Here is a 19,535-nt window from a genome sequence, read left to right on the forward strand (position 1 = left end):
CAGTTTTATACCTGGAACACAAGATTCCTCCCATCCTAATTTATCATCATTGGTTACCTTTTCACTTGCGCTCACACTTCAAGATCTGCTGCATCCACTATAAGGCAGTGGTTTTGGGTGAACATGCATATTTGGGTGTTCAAGTTATTGATCTTGAGAGGGTCCAGTCTTACCCGCAGTCCAGACATCATAAGATTCACTATCCCTTCTTTCAACCATACCCAATATTCTCTTCAAGCTTTCTCAGCAGCTGCACCTCATGCTTCAAATTCCTTACCCCCTTCTGTACGTCTCCTCCCTTCATTGTTCAACTTTGAAAAGATTAACTTATTTTCTTTAACTTACCTTTTTTGCATACCATTTTTCTTGTTTTCGAATGTTAGCTTTATTATGGCTAGATTTTTCCCAGCTACCTCCTTCGCGGCTGGGTGTTCCCCAGGGTCTGGAACTGCATATCTCGTTTATTGCTTCTAGGGATTGGTGGGGACTGTGGTGGGTCAGAAGAAGGAGTTAACGCCTGGAGGACATTTTAAAGATTTTTTTATTTTAACTTTAAGAAAAAGGTTCATCCTTCCCTATTGCTAAAGAGATTACCCTTCCTATCTAAAGAAACTAAAGGTGCTTGTCTGTCATCAGAAAGTCCACAAACCATAAAGGTCCTCAGTCAAAATCTAGTTTTACCTAACCATACCACTAATATGAATAACTCAAAATTAGGCCAAGAGAATATCTATCTTCTCCTGGTCTTGTCTTGTCTTCTGGTACTTTTGATATGGCAATATCTTTGGTCAAAGAATATACATTTCTTAACACAATCTTCCTTGATATCTTCTTGCTATTTCCTTCACGAGCTCCTTAAGCTCTTCAAAATTACTCTTGTCTCTTGTCCCCTGTTTGGGGTTCTGTTAACGATAGTTTTCCTTGAGATACTACACTGTCTCTGGTTTATCCTTGGTTGTATATCTCTCCCAGACTTTAAACTCAACCTTCTACAGGTTTGTTGTGACTTTGTCTCTGGTTTATCCTTGGTTGTATATCTCTCCCAGACTTTAAACTCAACCTTCTACAGGTTTGTTGTGACTTTGTCTCTGGTTTATCCTTGGTTGTATATCTCTCCCAGACTTTAAACTCAACCTTCTACAGGTTTGTTGTGACTTTATCCAACTTAAGCCTTCTCTTCTCCTGGCTTCTTGTTATTGCATTGTCTCTTATTGTATCTTGCTCATTTGACGCTTTTATTTCACAACACGTTTTACTTGTCTGAAAGCTGTGTTCTCTTCACTTTCCCACTCTGAGCTCCTGGGACCTTTCCCCTTCCTCCCAGGGTATTTGTTTCCTGTCTCTTTTATTTTGTCAGCCAATGGTATTCATTACATTTTTAATGGGTCTTTTATATCGCCAATCAAACTGTTTTATTGTTTGTATTTCATCCTTATAACTGGGACAAGTCTTTTTCTTCATATAATGTTTCCCTGGAGGCCTTCCACTTTTCCTGTTCTCCCCGGTATCTTTTTCCATGCAGGGGAATGCTGCAGGACTCAGCATTCCATCGGGTAGCCAACTCTGTGGTCTGGCTTCTGCGCAGTTGCTTTTGCCCGTGTTCTGGTTTCAACTTTGGTGCAAATGGCTTCCAGCTATGGACGCTGGCAGCAGGGAAGTGATGGCTCTCCTGATTATGAAGGTCTCGGTGCTGTTCGCAGAGCTGCTCGCCCATCACAAGATGTTTGTTGTCACGCCACCACCTGGTATGGGACTCCTGTCCCAGCTCTGGTAACGGTGTATCTGCTGATTCTCTTGCTGACCAATTGATGGGACAAATTGTTAAGTTAAGCACCACTTAACAATTGGTCCCATCTTCAGTCAGTGACATAGCCCTTCTTGTATGAGGGTAAACTGTTTTGGTTAAACTGGGATGTCCATCAAATGGTTAGACAGCCTACTGCAGTTATGTTAATCTTTCTTCATTCATTGTTGTGTGTTAGTAATTAATTTACCTTACATTGATTTACGTTCTGACATTCTTTAAGATATGTACCACCAGTTTGTTGTGGTAATTGTGTGACAATATGTTTTAAGTGCTTTATTTAATTAATATGTTTATTATTTCTTGTATGTTTTCTGACTTTGGGCAGAGATTGAACTGAAGAATCTAGACCTGGTTCAAGTAACCGACCTGGCGAAGATGCGGAGAAGCAATGTGTGCTGTTTCTAGGATTGCATGAGGAAAGGTTATTTATTCAGTATGGAGGGTAGTATCACCCTTTCCTTATCTCATTCCTTAGCCTCCTTTAAAGCAAATATTTTGAAAGAAATGGATTGTTGGATCCTTGAAACTCCACAAGGATGTGATTATACCTATTGATTCATCTTCCTGGGGCATTCTAAATTTCTAATTTCACCATTATGTGACTACCACCAGTATGAGCTATTCTTCAATGTGGGCTCACAATTTTGTGGAATCGCTATTGGATTGCGTGCGCTATTTACCACTCTAAAATCCTAAATGAAAAGTCGGCAGCAAGTTATATCCTTCCCTCAAGCTTCCCACAAAGCTTGTATCAAGTAAACAGAAAATAACGTGGTTCGGGCGGATATCTTGCGCTCACACCATATGATTGTACTTAAGTAACAACAAATTATTATTTTACAAGTCCAACATCCTTGTTCATAAAGTCATTTCAAGTCAATCCAAAGAATCAATTGGCATAATGTTTCTCATTAATGAATGGTTTTAATTCTTCATGCAAAGAAAACAGCCGACACGTGTTTCGACCACCGGTCGTTCTCAAGGCCCATATATACTTCTTATATCTTTTTGGTTTGAGATCTCAATGCCAGTCGATCTCACTTAAACATTTGTTTCAATCCTGTATGGATGAGTATATTGGATCAGATATTAGGTAAGTATTGTAAGCTCCTGTAATCTTATACTTGTAGGTTTTAGGCTCCAAGATTCAAAAACACCATTTAATGGGCTAGATCCCAGGCACTAATCTGTACATTGCTCTAAAGCTTCAATGTGTTTGTCTTGATCATTATAAGGTCTGACAATGTGCAATTGCGGTACAGTAAATCCCCATTTCCATAGAGTTCCCTAGGACTCCATGGGAATGGGGACACTGAAGCACCAGCAATGTGGTTAACGGTGCCAGTGCCTCAGTGAAAGACATGGCGGTAGGGGACTGAACTCCCGGTCATTCAGGGCTGCCGTAGTTCAGTGCCCCTAGCGGCATAAATATAGTTTGGTGATCCGGAAAGGGTGCTGGTACGTTGCTACTGGCACCTTTATTTCCAGCCCGCCAACTTTGTAATGAGGCCTATTGTCTCCATTATCAAGGAATGCCTATATAATTACCAGCATTCTATCTTATGTGATCTTGACAATATGTAAATAAGATGAAAACCTTAAAATATGCTTGCCAGTGGCCTGTGATATCTAGTCCACTTTTGTTCTGCCTAGGACCCCTTTTACTCAAATGGCTATATAAATAGAAGGATCAGGTAATGGGCTACTCAATGCCACCACCATGTGAGAAGGCACACTTTTTCACAGAAGGCAGCACAGTACAATGTGAGGAGCCTTGTATGAGACACAGACACAGCATACTCATGATGATTGCTATAAACATTTATTTAAATAATAATAGGGTTGGAACATGCCTCACTGTCCCTAATCTAGGAGGTATTTCCCTACCACAACCAAAACTAAGGGTTTGCCCTGTGTCAAGATGTCCTAAGCAAAAATGTCCTGTGTCCAAAATCCCACTCTAGTCCAACAGTAACTCTAAGTTGTTAAGGGTATTGCCTCTGGCTTGAAAAGTGCGCAAATGTGTAGGTTCAACAAAAAGGTATAATCCAACACAAGTTTCAAATGGATAAAGTTCACAGTTCCTGGAAAAGGCCACCTTCCCCAGGTTTCTCTCCAGCAAAACAAAAGTTCAAAAGAATAACCCCCTCCTATTGGTGTTGTAACTCACTCCAAAGGGAAATGTCTCCCTTCCCCAGGTCTTTTCCACATTCAATGAAGTTCAAAATCCTAAGGGCACACATCTTTCTTTGGATTCTCTGACTCACAAAGCACCTGGTATATGTTACGCTCACCTGGTTCCACGGGGGCGCCACCCAGCAATCAGTGTCCAGGTATCCCTCCCTGCGATGCCCAGTAGTGACCAGCGGAAGAATCCTGCCAGAAATACAGGTAAACAATGTTTAGGACCGGGTAACTGGGATTAACAGCCTCCGACCACCCGGTATGTCTGCGGTCCCTCTGGGCTTCCTCTCACCTTGTTCTTGAAGTTGGCGGGTTCTCCGTCCTGCTGTCTCGGCAGGGGCGCATGGTGCTTTGCGGGCTATGGCGGTTGAGTTACTTCACTGATGCCGGCCCGACGTGAGTCTTTCAGGTACGTCTTATTGCTATGATGTTTTGCTCTCCTAGCATGCCTTTCTGGAATTATCAATGTCTTTTTTCTCTTCCTTAGGTACGTGGAAGTCCAATTCGTGGCGAAGATTGGATTTGGGGTTCGCTGGTAAGTATTAGCGTTTTTGGAGCACCTAGATGCGGCGCTGAGGTGCCTTGCCTTTGCTAACCTGTTATCTTTTGTCTTCACAGGTCGCGGTGCTCCGCCGGAGTGTAGAATTCCAGAGATGTTGCTGAATGCAGTCTGAGTGGGAAGGTAAGCCTTTTGGCGGAGTTCCTTAATTGTGTAAAATGTCAAATGTCTTAATTGTGTAAAATGTCTAATGCCTTGTCTTTCCCTTTCTGCAGGTCCGTCGATCCGACGGAGCGCTGGTTCCAGGATGCCGGTCGCAAGAGCTGAGGACCGCTAATGATGGAATTCAGGTAAGCTGCAACCTTTTCTTACAATGTCTTCTTTCTTTTTCTGCAGATGCTGTTTATCCGAGGTTCGTGGCTGAAGCTGAACGCGGTGAGCGTCACGTTGCAGAATTGCAAACTAACGCGAAGCATGTCAGTCCAGTCGGGTGTGGTTTAAATAGCTTCAAGAAAGAAGTCCAGGTAAAAGAGTTCCAAGGTGCCACACCCAAACCATCCTTCTGCAAGCCAGGTTCCAAGAAGCCTGATTCTGTGAATGCTTCCACATTGAATGACAGTAACAAAAAGTAGTTCCCAAGCACAAACTCATTATTAAGTATGAGCCAGGCGCCAAAGGTGCCAGGACTGGCCCCAAGAAGACCTAGGTTGGGATTAAGTGGAGACTGGGGTCAAGGCTCCCCCTGGCCCATGGGTAGGCCAGGGGGGCTTCGGGGTGAGGGTCGTGACAGTATACTCTCCTTCCAGGTTCTCTCTCATACATAAAATGCAAAATTCCTGAGGGCATGAATCTTCCTTGGGATTTCAAAATATCACAACTTGGGTGCTGGTCTCCAGAATCCCACCCCTGTGGCTTGCCTTCCAATCACCTTGGCTGGTATGCTTTCCTTCCAGCACTTCACAATGTATGGCCTTTCTCGTGACCACCTTGCCTGGTATACTCTTCTGCCAGGATTTCATTATATTACACTCATCTGGGTGCAGATGCCAGATTTGCAATACTTCTTTATTGTTGTTGGATATTTTTCCTTGGCCAGGGTAGATTCTCTTTACTAAGTTTGTGGTTTCTCCCAGGGTCCCAGAACCTTCTGTTCTCTCTCTTGTAATCCTACCTGGGAGCTCCCAGACCTCCAGCATCCTCCTTTTTGTTGAGCGTCAAACAAGCTTTGGTGTCATTCTGTGAGCATCTGCTGACGTGCGGGTGCTGTCTGCTTGGTTCCACTTCACAATGGACGCTCTGTTCGCCCCTCTCCCCTTTCGGCTCTGCCTTGCCATGGGCACTCTGTTCGGCTTTTTCTCCGCTCGGCTCTGCTTTGCCGTGGGCATTCTGTTCACCCCAACTGCCTGCTCGTCTCTCGATATGGAAGCTCGCTTTCCTGCAGAAAACCAGGTCAAGGACCGCCTGGGGATCAGGTCGGATAACTTGTCCAGGAGGTCCTCCTCCTTGAATTGGCTTCTCGTTTCCGCTCACCTTCCTGAATGGGCACCTTTGCTGCGGCTCCCTGCGTGGCTGCTCGGGATCTCCCAACCTTCCTCGCTGGGAGTTGGCTTACTCCTGCCCAGCTGCTCCTCATCCAGCTTCTCTTTTCCGACCGGCTGCCTCTCTCTGCTTCTCTCCTTTAGCTGGCTTTTCTCTGCGGCTTTGTAATTCCTGTGGCCAATCCCAAAAGGGCAAAGACTAGATCAGTCATTCTGATTCTCAGGAGTGATCCTCTCACTCTCAGTCATCTTCTTCATCATAGTGTTATCTCATTCTCTTAGCTAGGGGTACTCAAACGTTTGACTGGCAGTTGCCAAAGGACGTTCTAATGTAACCTTACAATATGCCATGGGTGCCTGAGGTACTGAAGGGTTATCCCTAAAAGGGAATGGGGATACCATGTTTCACCTAAGGATGTTGCTTCACCCCCGAGGGTCACCTCCCCCATGTGATTCTCCCTCAGAAAGCCACCCGTAAATTCAGGATCTTGCAGCTGCTGCTATCTCCTGTCCACATGAAGAGAGGCTACCTCTGGGAAAGGAGCGATGACACCATCAGGTTCATCACAACAGTCAGTGGTCTAAGATGATTAGCCCAGGATCACTGTATTGTCTGCTGGCAAAGCCAGGATTTGAAAACTAACATTTGGTTCCACAGATTTGAATTTGTTACTGAATCACCTCTCCAGACTAACATTTTATGCTCATCATTGGGGTGGATGCCGAGGTTTTACAAAGAAACAATTTCTAGACCTTATTTGTTTTTATAGCAACCACTTTCTGGTGCAAGTACATTGAGATAATGGTACTTGTTGTGCTACAAAACAAAGTACTTGCAGATGCAGGTTTATCAATTGCAGACATAGGAAAGGCTGAGTCAGCCTTGCCGGAATTTGATTTTGTAATCTTGCATAGGAACACCGATCTATGCAAGGAGTGTTTAACACACTGAGTTATCTTCTGTACCATTGTGGCACTTGAATTTATCAATATGCATTCCAACTTTGGCTTTTGCACACAATCATTATAATCCCTACAGACACGTGAGAATGCTACAGGAGTTATGTCATAGTGAACACACAAACTATGTATACCATCGTGAACACAGAAAGCATTACAGGATGAATTCATCAGGGCAGAATGTACTTGTCCAAAACAGACACACAATAGGTTTAGAGCCTCAGCAACATGCCATAAAATATCCTGATGTGTGCTGTTTAAGTTTGGTGAACAAAGGAACTGCATTTTTTAAAACTCAGACAGCCTTGTGGGGCCCTGGGCAAGTGCCTCTTCTGCTCCCCATAAAAACGTCTCTTTTATAGACCACTTGTTCACTGGAACAGTAATGCCACTGCAGCTCCGGGTACACCTTTCCGAACAGATTTTCCCAAATGTGATTTTCCCTTCTGCTGGGGCACTGTTTCGAAAAAATTAGTACACTTGACTTACAGAACATCTTTGATGAATGACCATGACCCTAGACAATACAGAAAAAGTATTGATTGTCATTGCCCAAAATATATCACAAAAGTCTCTTGCACCCAAACATAATTGTACCTAAACCGATTCTGATCGAACCAAGCCCCTTAAAAGAGAGTTTTCTTAGATTGCCAGCCAGAAATGTTGTTGTTCTAAGTTCCTATGACCTTGTTAAACATGTCTAAATGTTACATGCCACACTGAATGATTGTTAGTGATGACTCATAAGACAAACATCACCAGCTAATCTTTGCTATCATCTTTATACTTTCCTTCCAATACCCCGGTAAGATCTTATCTCTGTCTCTAGCCCATTCAGGGTCTACAAGCTTAACATGCCCTGGCCTCTTAACCCTGTCTAAGGGTGTTAGGTAAGTTATTCTAACGTCCAACTGGGGTTAGACCTCATAAGACCTATCTCTTGGTATTGGGGACCCAGCTCTTAATATAGGGATGTACTACACAAGTCAGTAGAGTGGCTGAGTGCCAGGCTTATTTTAGGAGGGAGTTATGTGAGCTCTAGAGCAGTACAAAGAAATCAGTACATACAGAGATCCAAGAAAACACTTACTCATTTAAAGGTAAGTGCCAAGGACGAGTATGCTTGTCCTTTTTGCATAGACTTGCATAATAGCCTGGCACTTAAGTGGTTAAAATATTTGTATTTATATACACACAAGGCACACAAGCACATCTAAAATGCAGCAACTACCAAAAACATTCAATGTATAAAAGAAATAAGATTATAAAAGGAACAATAATACTGGTGAGTAACCTTTCATATACCTGTCATATCCAGCACACAAAGTGACTTCAGTTAAGGTCAGTAAAAGCACTTATATGTATCACCTTTACAAAATTCAGTTAAAGGGGAAGTAAAGGTTAGACCGAACACAACTAACAACTTGTAAGTAACAATGTAACACTCTCCCAGGGGGATTTAGACACTCTGGTTCCTAACAAGAAAAGAGTTCACAGGTCAAGTTGTGGAGGAACAAGTATTGCCAAAGTCAATAGGATCAAGAAGCTGGACCTTTGGGAAACCAGCAAAGCCACAGTCAAATGGACAGCAACAGTTATGATTAAAATTTTCAGAGGAAAGTTAAGTAACCAGTCAGCTGTTATTGTAAAAACCACAGGAGCTCAAGAGGAGACTTCCTTTTGGAATACAGGTTGCAGGACATGCACAGTGGAGTTGAGGCCAACTCCCAATGGAGAGAAACAGCACTCCCAAAGCAAAGGAGCACTGGAAATGGCCTAGTGTAAGTGTAACCCAAGCCCCACAGTACCTGAAGAGTGAAGTTGCAAATGTAGCTGGCCACCTTCCTGATGCAATGATTAAGACAGACCCTGATTCCTGCTCCTGGGTTGTGATGACGAAAGAGGGGACCTTTGGTGGGACTCTGCAGCAGTACTTGAGAGAAGGGATTGGCAGCAAAGGACTCAGCTCACTCCAGTGACTGTTTGTGGTTTTGGCAGCTTTGTCTTAGTGCCAAGAAGAAACGGATGTCGCTGGTTTGATCTTCCTCGATTACTCAGTACTGAACTCTGGTGAGGGGACTATTGGTGAAGAATTCCTACTTCTGGAGGTCCACACAAATGCCTGCAGAGATTTGTTGATTGTAAGATGATGCACTCACAAATGGTTCAGGTACCCCAGGTATTGGTGTTTTGCAGCCCAGGAAAGTTGCAGGTTGTCGGGTGATGGCCCAAAGCAGGAAGTGGAGCTTCCCTGTCGAGTTGAAAACGGCTCAGCACAGCTGCAGGGCTTCACCGGTACTTCCGCGACTGTTGAAGGTGCTGCTGGCGTCTCTGCTCATCTTCTGCTTTGGATTTCCAGTTCCAGTGGTCAACTCTGCATGTGGTCCAACAGTCCCTGCCTTATATGCTATCCAGCCACCCAGTTTAACTGGTTCTAGCCAGGCACACCATTAGACAAAGGACAGTGAAGTTTCGGGACCTTCCCTCACTTCCCGCTTTTCCAGATACACTGGATCCTGGGCGGTTCTCACAGGAGAAGCGTGCCAAAAAAAAAACTCACAAAGGACCACCCCCAACTGAAATGATAGAAGGAGAACCCAGAAGGAACGTACAAATAGAAAATGGCAAAAAAAGAAGATCGGGCCATTTTGAGAAAGTGGTCACCCATTGGTACTGTACTGCAGCTGAGAAATTAGCCTGCTAGTGACCTGCACAGAAAGCCAGAAAAAGCATCCACTGCCTCCAGCCATTTAGGTTTGTAAGTTACTGTTACAGAAAGTTACATGAGTAGTGGGAATAGGAGTTACAATATAACCCACAGCATCCCACATAAGGTGGCGTATGTTGGTCCCACAAAAGAAAAGCTGTGTTGCTGCCTCCCTGCAACATGGTATAGGCACCATGCTGCTGCAGCCCTGCACCATGTATTTACCCACTGAGTTGTCTTCTGCATCTGTGTGCCGTTGCCGCCCTGCTACATGGGTGGGCACCATGTATTTGCCTAGTGATTTCACTTTGCATCTGTGTGCTGCTGCCGCTCGGAAACATAGGGTCAGGCCCAATGGATGAAGCTCTTACTGTAATAGTATTCTTAAGTCAAAAGCGCCTAGATATCGTTGGGTTCTGTGTGCTATATAAATGTCAAAATAAATAAATAAATTAGATAAAATGTACCTTACTACTCTTGGGAACTATAGTTCACACAAGAGAATACAATAACATAAAGTGGGAAGTCCAAGGGACTCTCCAGTGACACTGCACATAGGGTGCTGTGTGTCACAAAAGTCAATCCCAGGTGCCTGTATTGAAACCTATGGAGGAAAGCAGATCCAACAAAAGCAGAAAAATAAGATTCCCAGTCCGAGTAAAAGAATGAGTGAGTGGTAAGAAGTTCCACTCACTCAGCCACAGTCCAGAACAAAAGTGCTGGGGGTCTCTCGGGTTTAAGGGAATTTGCGTCCTCAACGTCCTTGTCAATATTTTATATCCTTTTCATGCAATTTTCACCTAATATGTGGTGTCCTTTGACTATTGTTTATTTTTGCCAATGCAATTTTTAAACTTTATGTTGGGCAATTATTATTTTGGACTGTAATGCATTACCACCTTGCCCTCCTTTTTGATGTTTGGGCCTGATTGTTTGTTATTTTGGCTTACTACATATGATCATGTCAAATATGTACACAAATTATGTGTTATAATATGGCAGCCTTGGAAGAAGAGCGTTGTTGCTCGAAACACGTGTCGGCTGTGTTGTGTTGATTTGATTGAAATTAAATCTTGCTCAATGAGCTCAGACAATTTTGGATGTGTGCGCAATTCATGGTAGCAAACCCACTCTTAACAATCCCTTGACGTAGCCACCTGGCAGGGAGACTATAACTTGCTCCCAATTGCAGTCCATACACACCTTATTCTTTGTCAGGGTGCCTAACCTCAACTATCCATACTGCCAAAATTCTCTCAAATTGTTACACTGGGAACATCTGGCAATGATGGCGGAAGTAGAACATTAGGATGTGAGGTCTGACCCTAAATATAAAATGAGAACCTTGGGGAGACCTTAAATATGGTTTAAAATGGAATCATTTCATCTCATTTGCATACGCACGGGGATTTCCTGTGAGGCTCTGAACTGGAGGAGAACATTCATAAATGGCCACTAGGTGGCACTGACATATGTGGGTTTTTAACTGAAATGACATGTCCTGCTCTCCCATTGCATTGTGTACAAGGGTGTGGTCTTGCATTGTATACACTCACAATGCTATGCATGGTGTTCAGCAAGCATTCCCTGATGCACTGATCGCAAGGATGTCAACTTCATCACACTGATGACCCCAATGAGGGTGACATGCTCCCGCGGGTCTTGGACTGTTAAAGCTATGTATACAACACTACTGCCTTATATGACATGACATTGATCCCGTTTGGAGCAAAATAATGCAAGCATTTTTATTTAACTTGCATACCTATAGTGCTTTGCTCTGTGGCACTAAACTGGGGCTACATTACCAGCGATGGTTACTTCCCACTGAGCGCAGCAATGGAGCAGATGGTATTTTACTTTGCTGCCGAAACGTACAATGCACAGCAAATATAGTTAAAAATTATGCAGTCTGATTCATGATTGTCGTAAAGAAAATGTTTAGACAATGCAGCAAAACTTGCACAAATGTGAGCTAATCGGGCACCAGGTTGGCAATCTGTCTGTGTCCTAAAGATTGATGTAATACATACTTTAAATATTACAGAAATTGATATTTCTTCTTTATGATCGATTGCAAAGTGGGGATGATCCTATTGAGGCATGAGATACATTCATGCCTGGTTAAAGGAATCTGTCATGATAATAATAATAGGACGAGGGTCAGATAAGCGTATGTGATTCCAACAACAACTTCAACAAGGCTGCGGTTACCACCCCCACCCCACTCCAGATCTACTGGCCATAACTTCTGCCCCTCCCTGCATGCCTTTCCACGTGTGGTCGTAATAGCCCATCCTTCTAATCGTTTCCATATTATTGGATACTGTGACCCCTTGTTGGACAGAGCTCCCTTCACAGCTAGATTTGTGCTAAATTAAAGGCATACAGCATATTCATGCATTTTGCATTCAAATCCATCTGCAGATATTTCTAGAAGCGGATGCACAAATCAACAATCCTCTTCCATGCTGACCCTTTGCTAAACTCCTTCCCACTCACGGTGTCAATCATTTCTGAATGCATGAGGTCCAGAGTGGGAGTAAGGGTATTCACACAGCTGTGAGGTTAATATCTCAGTTTGAAAATGTAATTTGCGAATAGTAGCGGATAGTTGTTATCTAGAAGAAATGTGTATCGTGCCCTCGTTCCCACCGGGCCGCTGCAACATAGGCATTCACAGGTCGACCTGCATAATAGGAGCCAAAGTGACTCGACATTGGCCCATGTCCCCAGCCTGATGTGGAGACAGGGAGGAGGCGTCGGCTGAGGAGAAATAAAGCAGCAATCGCTGCAAGATTTCACAGGAACGGGTACCGGTCTGGAGAGCGGGCCTCACTCCAGCTTTCCCGCCAAATTGAGAGGAGCTGCTGCGGAGCACTAGGAGGCCTAAAGGGAGTGGCACAGGGCGAATAGCTCTCCCAGGTGGTACCTCTTGGTCCATTGAGGAGAGCCCCGATTAAAATTGTGAGGAGCTAAAAGCAGAAAGGCAGACCAGAGTGCAAAGGCCCCGGGTTGCCTGGCAGGCTATCACGAAATAGAGTGGTGGCTCTGTTGTAATAGCAGAGTTCAAGCGGTGTTTGAAATTGGGCGTTCAGACTCCTTGGAGCAATGGGCTCCTGGTTAATCTACCCCAGGGAAGAGCTTTAATGTCATAGGCTTGAGCTGTGACAAGGGAAAACCGGGAGACTAGCAGCAGAAGTGGCATTGGGGGAAAGAGGGCCGCCCTGCAGACATATAGTTGGAGCTGGACCCAGACCCAGCTCCGAACACACAGGTGATACAGCATCATGCTTTTACTCTACAGCGATCCTAAGAGGTGGTCATAAGCTATTATAGCAAGGAGTCCCTAAGGTCGGAGCCAGAGGGTGCATCAAGGAAACACCTTAGTAAAATAACCCTCCTCACCACCTGGAATCACAGTCATGGGGTCAAAAGCAGAAGAAACTCTTCATTCAAGACATTGTTGCACCGGCCAGGAGTGAGGAAGCACCCTGCAAACACAGCATCTCTGTAGCTCGGGCTGACCACTTGAGCCCCATGTCCAAGGCTAAGGGTAAAACAGTGTCAGCAGGCCTGAAATCCTTCCCAAAGCGTCCGGAGGGCAGTTTGACAACATTGTGGGCACAGGAAGCTATTGCTCAGATGGTAGAAGTCCAGGGCGAGGTTGACAAGCAGAGACAGGGGGAAGAATACAGAGGGCAATCTTATATATCGGTCCGTAAAGAAGTTATGCAACAATCGTTCAAAGAGTTCCAGGACCAATTTATGTCCTCTTTTGAAACCCAATTTTCCCAATTGAAGGCGGAGATGAAGCAATCCATTCAGGAATTAAAGGCTGATGTAGTGAAGCTTGAAGAGAGAGTGGACACAACTGAGCAAGCCCAACAGGAACTGTCGGAAGACGCGAAAAAGACAGAGGAGGTTCAAGAACAGGTCGACAGACTAACTCACAACTTCGAACTGCAGTCCGAGGACTTGGAGAACAGGTCCAGGTGATCAAACATTTGTATTAAGAACTTGGTAGAATCGGTGGAGGATAAGGGTTTGTAAGGAGGATCAGGTATTTATGCACCTTGTGACAAGTGAGGGAGATGGCTTAATCAGCTTTGATCGCATACATAGAGTGGGTCCACAACACCACGAACCGGGGGTGAGGCTAAGAGACATACTGGTGGCTGTGAGCGCCTACACACAAAAAGAGAATATGCTTATGGCAGCGTGAACCTCAGGCCCTATAACAATCAATGGCCAGGAAATTCAGTTATTTCAAGATTTGGAGCAAAGTGCCTTATAAAAAACAGGAGGTCGATGGGCAGGGGCGTCATTTAGGGGTTTCCAGGGGCCGCAACTGTGACCTCTGGGGGCCACATTTGCAACCCCTGGGGACTCCCTTGCGACCCCAACTTTTTTGTTTCTTTTTAAAAATAATGTTTTTGCAAATAAAACGGGTGCTCCTGGTGTAGCGGGCCCTCCCGCACCACTGGTGGCTGGTATATTTGTGGACCAGGCACCACCCCCTTCTCTCTATGATACTTTAAAGATTTAAGCTTTGATTGAAAAACCTATTTACTTCTTTCACTTGCAGTAGTGCATGCCCCTGCAGTGGCATAATCATCATGGACATTACGCACACGTGGTGGTCCGGACTGGCCCGGGGTGTGGCATACCCTGTGCATTGGTAAGGAGCTTGGGGGTGGCCCCCGCAGTATGGCTTGCAGGTGAGCTGCCACATCTTGTACTATGCCACTGGGCACCACTGGGTCTGACAAAGGGGTATTGTGCAGTGTGTGCCTTGAAGTCTGCCAGTGAGTCCCCGGTTGAGAAGCAACTTGTGGGTGTTTTCAATTTTAAATAACTGTGTGGTGCTATGAATCTATGTGTGCAGCAATGATATTAAATGAAATGGTGTTTTTTTTAAAGTCCTCTGGCACCCAGTATTGCACTTAGATAATAAAAACGATGGGAGGTCGTGGGTATATTGAAAGAACCTTTCCCAGGTATTATACTCCAGCAAAGATAAAAGGGTGGGGAGAGGGGCACTACTTGTGTAACAAAAAATCCTAAGCTTCTTCTGTAAATCTCAGACTATTTAAAGTCCCTTTTGGTTAATGAAATAAAGTAATATTTCAGGTGCAGGAAGGTAAGAGGTCTCTAGGCCACAAGAGACCCTCATAAAGAACTGCTAAACACAAAATGGCCCCTTGTTGCCAACGGGGAACCTTCTTGCAATCCTAAGAGGGCAATGCCCTGTTTGGAATTATGATTAAACAAGTTAAATCTTCGAAAGCAAAACCACATTTTTCATAACAATCCATTTCTATTACCAATTGGATATTCAATGATTACTGTAAAAGCAAAGACATATGTGATGCAGAATTCAGAGTTAGTTAAACATGTGTTTAATACACTTAGAGCAAAAAAACCGGGCCTTCCTGGTATCCCGTGAAGTTTGTAGACAATCCAATTACAAATCAATTTGAAAGCCACCAGCTTTTTTAACAAAGAGAACTATTACGGAAAAACACTGTTTAAAAAAAAAAAACAGTACCAAATGCTAACATTTCACATAAATGCAAATGTCTGTCCACCTTCTCGATGTGTTTTTCAGTGTGGTGTGTTGCTATAACATACAACCAATGTCTTGCAAATATTATACTGCAAGTGTCCATAGACCTAAAGTGTCGACTTTCCAAATAAACTCAAATCGTTGTAAAACAACTAAAGCTAACGCATTTTGAACTGTTAGTTCATCCTCAGGGCATTTGAGATACATGTTCCCAATCTGTTTGTTCATCTTGTAAATATAACAGGTACATATTCTAGTTACTATTGTCCAATCCTAGAGACTCCCTCTTTATCACTCAAAAAGAGAAACTAAATTAAGGCTACTGACCTTAGTCGTTGTGTATGTGTAGCACATTGTGCATATACCTATAGGAAAAACTACAGGGATTCCATTGTCAATTCCACTGTAACGTGCATATACAGAAATATTGTCAACTCTAAGAGAGACTTTTCTCTCCCTGGCTTTGGGTGCGGCATCGGTAGGTATGACAGTAAAAAAGTATTATAAAGTCTACTCACCCTCCCCATGGGGCTTGTCAACTGTGCAGGGAAATATGTAAAAAATGCTGAAAGGTCCCAGCGGAATCACGAAATACTATAAAAAAAGGGAAAAAACGCAGCATAAAGATCACGTATGGTGATTTCTAAAAACACGAGGTCTACATAAAAGACACGTGTAACTCGTGTCCTCTTCTATTTTATCCAGATAGGTGTACGTTTGACAAGCGGCCACCAAGTGGCCTTGTTACGTCAGATGTATATTTCACAGTTAACCCCATGCAACTAGACCAACATTGTGTCCTCTACCGATAGTCAGATTTGTGCGTCTTACTAGTGCAGCTATAGACTGGCCGCCATTCGCTGTATTGCCAACTCTTGTAACCCACTGGTTAACCTCACAGGTGCTGTTATAGTAATCCTTCCAAAATCTAAAGTTCCTTAATTGGGTAGTGAACCACAGAACACTTACCAAACTGAAGCGTCTGTGTGAAGGGGAGTGATCGCGTCTACTCGGGCCCGTATCTACGTGGCAAGTTTTGTAGGTTGCCATAGTGTTCACGCACATGCACGGATCAGAGTGGCTTAAAGAGTCTCCATCTTGGTGTGGACGAAATGCTTTAAGGCGTTGTCATGACAACTGCAGTTTCGAAGACAAACTGAGGGAGAGTTGTACTGAACACAATCTCCCCAGTGCCATTTAACTGTGTGTTGCTGTTCTGCCTTGGACCCTATCTTTAGCAAGTCACTCCCCGTCACATGGAATTCAGTAAGAAACACAGATCTCAACGGCATGAATCAATATGTCGACCATGAGTGTGTTATGTGTAAGGGGTCCCGGAGAACTCCTGGGCCCCTCCAGCACACCCTTGGTCATACAGTGTAATCATAAGAAGAAAATAGATACCTACAAAGAGTGTGGACACTGAATATGTGACGGTATGATTACGGCCATGAAAGAAAGCGCTACTTCTTTATCTCACGTGGTGACTACCGCGTATTACATATAACAAGGGGGGTCCTGGCAGACTCTCTGCCAGACATGAGTCCTGGTTACAAGAGCCTTACCCAGAGTCTTTAGCTCACTATCTTTCACAGAGAAGAAATATCCCAAACATATCAGTCTTTGTCCTGCCCTGGGGCAGTCCAGCACCGAAATGATAGGCAATTCTACTCTGAACAAGAGCACCAACAGCAACCCCAGACAAGTGTTTCGGTCTGGTTGAACCTCATCAGTAGCATGTAGCTGTGCCGCTCTAGGAATAGTGAGCAAGGGGTCCACGTCTGGATTCCCCTAGTAACTTAGGGTGAAACCCAAAGTTAGTTGAAATATGCAGATAACTAGGGGTGTCCTGGGAGACTCTCTGCCAGACATGAGTCCTGGTTACAAAAGCCTTACCCAGAGTCTTTAGCTCACTATCTTTCACAGAGAAGAAATATCCCAAACATATTAGTCTTTCGCCTGCCCTGGGACAGTCCAGCACCACGTATTACATGGCAGTTGAAGCCAAAGTTTAATGTATATTCAAGGAATTCTGGACTATTAGAGTCTTGTGGGTTTTCATTAAAAATATAAGTGCCATCACATTTGTAATGTATAAATGTAACACCACTTCGGCTTAACACAACCACGGCTTAAATCCGCCGTGTTGGAGGATCTGGAATATGATATAAAGAGAAATACAATAGAGTGATATTATGATTCATGTCCATTTGACCTCAACTACAAACTGTCTCGCGGGTAAAACCAATGACAACATATTCCCTCATTGGCCAAGTTCCAGTCAAACACATTAGACCCAATTCACAGCTCACTGATAACTGATATCAATTAGACCTCAATTTAATATTGTCTTGTGGGTAAAAACAACCCACTATCTATTCCCTACCTGGCCCAGTTGCAGGTCAAACAAAGCACATTAAATCAAATTCACAGATCATGCCTTTGGGACTTAATGTGTCTCACCTGTCTATCCAGGCTATTTCTCTCTGCAACAACTTTTTTTGTAAGTTACCTCCCCTCGGCCCATGTCTGATTTGTTCTAGGATTACGCATTTCAATTGTGCCACTGTATGTCAGTGTTCTTTCAAATGTACTGCCCCCAGTGATTTCATGTTTTGCGTCCTACTGTTGGACTTAAGCTCAGTCCATCTGAGCTTCGCCTTACGAGTGGTAATCCCAACATAGTACAACCCACAAGGGCATTTCAGTGTGTAGACCACATTGGTGGCGTCACAGGTGCAAGAATGTTGTAGTTCAATATTCCTTCCTGAATACGGATGGGTAATCCTTATTCCTGTGAAAATATTTCCACAGTGTTGGCTATTGTGGCACAGTTGAATGGACATGAATCATAATATCACTCTAATGTATTTCTCCTTATATCATGCTGTGGCTACTCCAGATCCTCCGACACGGCCGTTTTAAGCCGTGGTTGTGTTACATTTACATAATTACAAACGCGATTACACTTATTTTTTTAATGAAACCCCACAAGGCTCTTATGGTCTGGAATTCCTTGACTATACATTAAACTCTGGCTTCAACTGCCATGTAATATGCGGTAGTCATCAAGTGAGATACAGAAGTAGCGCTTTCTTTCATAGGCGTAATCATACCGTCATATATTCATGGTCCACACCCTTTGTAGGTATCTATGTTCTTCTTATGATTACACTGTATGACCAAGGGTGAGCTGGAGGGGCCCGGGGAGTTCTTCGGGACCCCTTCCGCATTCATGGTCATCATATTGTTTCATGCCATTGAGATCGGTGTTTCTTACCGAATTCCGTGTGACAGGGAGGGACTTGCTAAACGTAGGGTCCAAAGCGGAACAGCAACACACAGTTAAATGGCACTGGGTAGATTGTGTTCAGACAACTCGCCCTCAGTTTGTCGTCGAAACTACAGTTGTCATATCAACAACTTAAAGCATTTCGTCCACACCAAAATGGAGACTCTTTGAGCCACTCTGATCTGCACATGTGCGTGATCACTATGGCAACCGACAAAACTTGCCACGTAGATACGGGCCCGAGTAGACGCGATCACTTGCCTTCACACAGATGCTTCAGTTTGGTAAGTGTTCTGTGGTTCACTATCCAATTAAGGAACTTTTGGCACTTAAATTTTGGAAGGATTACTATAACAGCACCTTGTGAGGTTAACCAAAGGGTTACAATAGTCGACAATACAGCGAATGGCGGCCAGTCTATAGCTGCATTTGTAAGATGCACAAATCCGACTATCGGTCAAGGACAACTGGCGTTAACTGGAAAATACACATCTGACGTACAAGGCCACTTGGTGGCCGCTTATCAAACGTTCACCTTTCTGGATAAAATAAAAGAGGACACGGGATAGATGTTTCTTTTATGTAGACCTTGTGTTTTTAGAAATCACCATACGTGATCTTTATGCCCCTTTTTTCCCTTTTTCTATAGTATTTTGTGAGTCCGCAAGGACCTGTCAGCATTTTTTACATACTTCCCTGTAAAGTTGACAAACTCCACGGGAGGGTGAGTAGACTGTATAATATCTTTTTACTGTCATACTTGCCGATGCCACACACAAAGGTAGGGAGAGAAAAGTCTCTCTTAGAGTTGATAATATTTCTGTATATGCACGTTACAGTGGAATAGACAATGGAATCCCTGTGGTTTTTCACATAGGTATATGCAAAATATGCTAGACTTACACAAAGACTAAGGTCAGTACCCTTAATTTAGTTTCTCTCTTTGACTGTTAAAGAGGGAATCTCCAGGTTTGGACAA

Source organism: Ambystoma mexicanum, chromosome 7p, assembly GCF_040938575.1.
Source record: "Ambystoma mexicanum isolate Mex_15411 chromosome 7p, UKY_AmexF1_1, whole genome shotgun sequence".
Lineage (NCBI taxonomy): Eukaryota > Metazoa > Chordata > Amphibia > Caudata > Ambystomatidae > Ambystoma > Ambystoma mexicanum.